This window comes from Cryptomeria japonica, chromosome 9 (assembly GCF_030272615.1).
Source record: "Cryptomeria japonica chromosome 9, Sugi_1.0, whole genome shotgun sequence".
Lineage (NCBI taxonomy): Eukaryota > Viridiplantae > Streptophyta > Pinopsida > Cupressales > Cupressaceae > Cryptomeria > Cryptomeria japonica.
Window position 1 is genome coordinate 530,996,993 of NC_081413.1, and position 7,510 is coordinate 531,004,502.

Consider the following 7,510-nt stretch of genomic DNA (forward strand, 5'->3'; position numbering starts at 1 on the left):
AACAAGGGTAGGTGAGTGTAGGTAGGAGAAATAATAAATTATTCCATAAGAGGTGGATCACCCACTAAAGGTAGAATGTAACAACAAGATAAAACCACAAAAGGTGGAATTTCTCCTACAAGAAACTTCCCTAAGTGTCTCATATCCAAACTACTATGAAATGCATTACCTTAAGTCAACTTAAGTAAAGTATAATTATGAGACATAATTTACACCAACACCCCCCTTAAGTGCAGCTTAGGGGAATGTTGACTCAAGCTAACAATACAAGATGGGTCCTGGCTACTAGGCCATGTTAGGTACCCATGTACAAATGCAATGTAACCTCTCACAAAAAAAAGAAGGGAGAAAACTACTTGGGATAAAACTCCCCCCAAAAGAGAGATGAAAATACCAAAGAAATCTCAAATAAAGAGTATGAGAAGGACAAAACCCCATGTGAGGAAAAAGTTTCCCCCCATAAGAGAGAAGAAGAGAGACCAAGTAGCCCCCCCTCAATGTAGAATCTGCACCAATGGTAGAAGTTCAAAATTGAATGAATAATATACTCCACAATTGTCAAACAATATTCCTCCCCCTAGGAAGAAACAAAACCAAAGGTGTGCCCATGAAGTCCCCCCAATCATGAAGGGAAGATGAAGGAAAAAAACTCAAGATGTATGGAGTCTCTGAAAAACTGCTCAATTATCCCCATGTCAATGCTAAAAGTTGCCCCTCCAAATCAGGTGTACTAGTCCACACTGATAAAAGGACAATCCTATTGGCATTTGATCATTTGTACTAAACCGGTAATATGTATTTGCATAATGCAACTGTTATATGTCTATTGTGCATAGAGATTAGATTTATGTATGATGACTATTTTGTATGTTATCATTGATGGCAACTATGTTTCTTTAAGTCATCTAAGTCCTATAGTTCAACTATCTAGACTTAACCGGTAAAGCAGAGATAGTTTCATCAAAATCAATAATTAGGACTTCAACCGGTAAAATGACTGACAGAGTCTCATACCAACAACTGGTACATGAAATCCATGAAGGATGAAGGAATGTGGTTTTTCAGTAATGTTGATGAATATCAGATGAAGATAACTTCATGACCGAACAATTTGATTTGATCAGATGAATGAGATTTGATCAACAAGGTAGAAACCAAAAAACACAATTAACCGGTAGTGATGAAAATCACTCAGATCAGTAAAATGACACAGAATTGGATTTGTTATGTTGGTAGTCGACATAACTAAAGCTTACAATGCAATATTTTCTAGATGCATTGAACCTAGGGAATTGTAATAAGGTTTTATCTGACCTTATGATAATTTTAATTATGTGATGAGGTATGAAAGGATATATATACATGACCTTGATAATGTGATATGTGATGAGCGAATTTTGTATTTTTGATAGTGCAAAGATCACAGGAGTTGAGAGATGAAGTCTTTGTCATATTGTAATGTTTTGAAGAGGATTTTATCAGACACAAAAGGTTTTATACTAATATCATTTGTACTTGTTGTCTTTCTAACAGTTGTAGCAAGAAAATCCTCTAACAAGGTCACTCCGAATAGGGTGCAATCAGATCCTAATAGTTCTGATCATTAAATCCTCCAACCAGTCGACACATTAGCTTGTGTTTTCAAATCCCATTAACTTGGGTATCTCCTAACAAGGTTGGTCCTCATAGGCCTTTTTGTAAAGCTCTTAACCAGGCTTAGACACTTCCAATGGGGTGTGCCCCTAACCAGGTGTTGTAGACCTTAACCGATCATATCTCTAAACTGCATATAGTGGATCTTGTGGGTACTAACTCCCACCATAATTTTTCCCATTTGGGTTTTCCACGTATAAACTCTTGTGTCATGTGGTTTATGCTTTATGTGGTGATTGCATACTTAGTAATTATTTATTTCATGTCTATTGAGTTTTAAGTTGGTGAAATTGATATTCAATTTTGTATTGTTTTTACTATCACTGATTCACCCCCCCTCTCAGTGCCTTATAAGTTCATCAATTGGCATCAGAGCTTAACTTGCTTAAGGCTTAACCGCTTGGAAGGGATCTCTAATCCTAAGACAAATATGGATGAAGGAATGAGCTATAGAGAGATGGCTAGAGAACTTGCTGAAACTAAGGATGAGCTAGAAACCCTACGAGGCAAATATAAAGCTTCACTAGCTAAAAGGAAAGAAATGACCAAGGAATTATTGGAGATCTTTGAAAACAACTCTTTAGATGAGGAGAACATTTTTACACTTGTTGAAGAAGTGGAGAAGAGAGCTGGAAGCACTTACAATCCAGATGAGTGAGGAACTTGAAGCTAGAAGAAAGGATGAGGATCAGATTCGAGATAAAGAACATAAAATCTTTAAGATCAAGCATGAGAATGCAACTTTGTATGAACATTGGCATGAGGAGAAAGAAGAAAATGAAGCATTACAGTCAGACCTTGAAATGGTAATGTCTCTTAGAGAGACCCTCATGAAAAGAAATGAAGCTCTTACAAAGGAACTTGTTGAGGCCAATGAGAATCTTGATAAATTCAACAAGAGATCCTCTATGTTGGATGATCAAATTCAATCTCAGAGGATGAAAGGTGATACATCAGGGTTAGGATACAATACATTTGAGAAAGATGAACCTTCCAGTACCAAGAGTGACATGCATGAAGGTAAAACTACACCTAAGGCTCAGAAGCCTACCGATAAGAAAGCTTACAAACCTATTTGCTTTAACTATCATAAACCAAGACATACTTCTAATGTTTGTAGAAGAAGATCTGATGCTAATATTGGTTATAGACCTAATACTAGATATGTACCTAGGAGATTTGAAGGTTATTGTTATACATGCAATATGTATGGGCATAGATTAGTTTAATGCAAATATGGAGTAAACAATCCAACACCTCACATGAACTCAAGACCTATTGGTGACTAGAGAAGGAATTTCACTAACCAGAGGAACACAAATTGGCAAAGACTCTATGTTAACCAGTCTAGGCCTTATGAGATAGAAAAGAGAGTCAATGTGACTTGTTCAATCTGCAACAATTTTAGACATGTGGCAATGAACTATAGAAGAAGAACAGAGAGAGGCAATGCGGATGCTTAGAGAGAATTTGGAATGGCATGCTATCATTTTAACAAATAGAGACACATTGCCAAGTTTTGCAGAACACAATAGAACCAACCAGTGAATCATCCTGCACACTAGATAGGAAAGAAGAAGGTTGATATTGAAGAAACCCGAGCTGAGATTAATAGAAACTGGAAGAAGAAGAGTGATGACAAACCATATGAGGAATCATATTCTTCACCTAATGTGGAGAATCCATCTCCAGCAAATTAAGTTGTTTCTACAACTTGGGGTGAGCTTATTGTCAAATCTTGAGTTGAACCCTTGGATGATGTACTGTAAGTTAAATCTGCATATTCTGATGCATTTTGATGTTTTGATGTGTTTGTGGATCATAACTGGTAAATATCATTGATTTTTTGATATCATTAATATGCTTTAGAATTTGCTAAGGCATTTTAGGGTTTTGTCGGTAAATGCATTTATTGTAGTAGTTAGAGTGTAAATAAATATAACTTTTTGAATTTCATTTGTCACTTTCCATCTTGAGAACTCTTGGTGATGCAAGCAGAGCAAAGATACATTTGTGCAAGCAACATTCAGATCATTTACCAACATCTGAGATGATCGAAGTGAAGTTTAATTCGATGATCGAGTATTGAAATTTTTTGATGGTCGGAAACCCTAGTACCAAAGCAGAAGAGGTATTTATCTAAGAAATTCTACTCTTTGTTTGGTGATTTGCATATTGTAGTATGGATACTTCACATCTAGCTGATGTGACCTAGAGGGCAAGACCTAAATACAAATGACATTCATACAAGTCAAAGGAAACATACCCTGTCGGTACCCTATCTGATGTACCGAATTGTGTTTTGAATGTAGAGGATGTAATATCCTTTTATAACTGCAAACTTCAAGACTTGGTATTTGCAGCTATAATTTATGAGCAATACAGATCTTTGTGTAATGAACAGAGAAGATTAAAAGAACAGTTCAGAAGCATAGCCGATAAAGGTTTTCATCATGTGATCAATTTCATTGATGATTTTGATGACAGGTTGGTGAGATTTGTTTTGAGCCGTATTCATGATTAGTTTATGTGGTTGGACAAACTTCACAAAATCACTAAGGAAGCAATCCATGTTGTAACCGGCTTCTGCTCAACTAGTGAAGTGCCATTGCTTAGGTCTATACCTAAGGATGATGTTGTGAAGTTAACTAGATCTAGATGAGATAAAAGAGCCATGACCATGAACAATATTAATGACCCTGCTGTTAAATTTCCATCTATGGTAATTGGCTATAGAATTTTCTATTCAAGTAGAATGAACAACATACTGACAAAAACTATTCACACTACCTACCGGATGATTAAGGAGGATGTTGATTATGATCTTTATGAAGCAATGAGAAGCCAGCTAATGACAAATTTGGAAGCTGTCAGGAAGGACAAGAAATTGAGATTTAAATTTGGTCAACTAATTATGGGCTTTTGTTCTTTTTTCATAACTTTTTCCTTGGTATAGGTGATATTCAATGGATATCTGGTTCTCCAGCATTGTTGCAAATAAAGAATAATATCTGGATGATCGAAGACAAGTTTGATGATATCATTTGGGAATATTTCAATAAATTTCAAAAGCAAATGCATGCAAGAGAGAGAATTCCAGTTGAAGTTGTAAACAAATATGAGGATTCTATTTTATGGTTGACATAGATACATGCTTGATGGAAGCTATGATTCCAAGAACCACATGGGTAATGCTCATGGGATATGAAGTAGATAAAGATCTACTCATTGCCTATGTTGATCGTTTATTAGGCTAACCAATAGATGCTACTGTTGAGAGGTTTGGAATCTACAAGGAGAAACTATTGAAAGTGCATTCTGAATTACAGAAACCGGTGATAGCAAAGAAAATAAGAAAAGAGTTGCAGGCCTTTGCTAAGTAGACCAGATTCACAAAAGAACAGATAGATGTAGCAAGAGCCAAATATGAGGCTCAACAAGGTGGAACTTCCTGTGTGCCAACCAGTACCCCCACCGGTAAGACCAAAGCAACCAAAGCAGCTGAGAAGAAGAAAGAAACTAAGGTGAAGCATGTTGAATCTCAAAGAGGGAAACCCTCTAAAATACAATTCTAAAGAAAAGGTAAAATTGTTGAACCTCCTGTTGTGCCTACCCAAACCGGAAAAAAGAAAAAAGGAGAAAGCTCACAAACCGGTGACAGATATAGAAGAAATAGAATCAGAAGAAGATAAGAGAGCACTAAGGGAAAGTGCTAAGAAGTAGAAGACTACTCGAAAAGGTAAAGCATCTACTAAAATATTGACACTTGAAAATTATTTCACTAGAATGATTAGAATTATTAAGGAGTATGGTATTTACAAAGGTTTACACATAATGTTTACTCATTTGTCTGAAAGTCAACAAAGGTAGATTGAAGATGTAGTCATCTTCAGTATGAACAATTTTAGTAGAGCCCTCATTGAATTGCAAGGGCAAATTCCAAATTCCTTATATAATTTGATTGATGCTAGGTGGCAAGGGACAATTAGTCTTGATAAAGAATTTATTGATTATACACTTAAACACTTGCAACTGGAAGCAACTGAAGAGGAAATTGAACAGATAAAGGTAAATGCAAAATCTTTGTTCAGATTAAAGAAGAGATTAACAAGAATGCTTGTTGGTGATATTGAATCAATCCAAAAGGAGACTGGAATTTTGATAAAGAAATCTTTAGGTCTCATCCCTAAAGAAGAAGAAAAAGATGAAGAAGATGAGGATGATACACCTATTAAATTAAAGTGAGAATATTTTCCCAAGGATGTTGTTAGGATTCCCAAAGATACTGAGGGGGGGGGGCGGGGGTGTGAATCAATATCTGACCGGTAAGTGAACTTTCTTAAATTATAACATGAAAAGCAATTCAAAATTGTGTACCGGTAAACCAAAATTAATGTAGTAAATAAGAATAAAAACCACAACATAAAAGACACACCATAACACAGTATTTTAATGAGGAAACTTAGTGTGGGAAAAACCTCGGTGGGATTTGTGACCCATAATATTCGCTTACTAGCCAATAAGGGAATATTACTGTTTACAATAGGAGCCTGCACATGCAGGAAGGCCAAGTGCCTAGAGCTCATTGCTCAGTTACAAAAGAAGTCTCACTGACTTACAAAAGTGGATTATACAAATCCAATGTCTTGTACTGCTTCAGATCAGTATCTACTATGCCAAATTCAGTACCGGTTTAAGCTTTGCAATATACATAAACCCTTATCCAATATCTGCCTTACAATTCACACATTAGGTCTACAATAATCCTTCCATCTATGTCTTTATAAATGATCTACAATGATCTCATACTTATATGAGTCATATTACAATCCACCAAGTTGGCTTACAAAAGTTTTTACAATTAAATACAAAATACATTTATACAAAATTCCTATCGGCCATGGTGCCGGTAATCTTTCTTTTGGTGTCAGTGAACTGTATGTCACCGTAGAGTCTACCGATGTCGGTGTCTACCAGTGTCATATGATTGTAAGGTTGTCATCAATGAAAATACCTTCAATCACCTACAATTTCTCATTGGAGTGTGCATTTTCCAACAGGTGTTAAGCCTATAGTTTTTTATCTGGATAATAAGTTCATTGATGACCCTGTTGATGCTAGTCCTATAGATATATCGGATGATGATGACACCGGCAATGCAGTTAATAATGACACAAATAATGTCGACAATACCAAAGATAATGTAAATGTAATAGATATTGATGTACAAATGGATGATCCCCTAGAACAACAACAATATGTAAATAATGAAGGTGAGAAGGAAATTGATAAGAGCTCAAGTGAGCAACCGATGAATACACAATCAACAGAAACTCAGACTTCACTAGTCAATGTATGTGCAGATGCAAATATAAATATTTCTACTGAGGATAATAAGAAGGATTCAGTTGAGAAGGAAAAGGAAGCATCGGTGAAAGAACAAAGTGTTGAAAATCCGTATTTGGTCAAAGACACCACTAAGGAAAAGGAGACAAAGAAGAAATCAGGGAAGGTGGAAATGCAACCACCACCAGTAAAGGAACATCATGTTGAAATTCAACTACCACCGGTTACTACAAAAATTCAAAAGGAACAACCAGAGATAGGTAAAGAGAAACCTGAGAAGAAGTCAGAAGAGAAAAAGGATGAAGAGAAGAAAACAAAGGAGAAGAAGAAAACCTTGATCGATGAGGATGATGAGGAATCTATGAGTATTAAAGGTCCAATAGACATGGAAAATCTGATTTCCTCTGAATAAATGGAGATTGCAAATGCTATGCAATCCAAAGCACAAAAGAAGAAGTTGAAAGAGCAGAAACAAGAAGCAGAGACCATTCAAACTACCGTTGAAATTTTA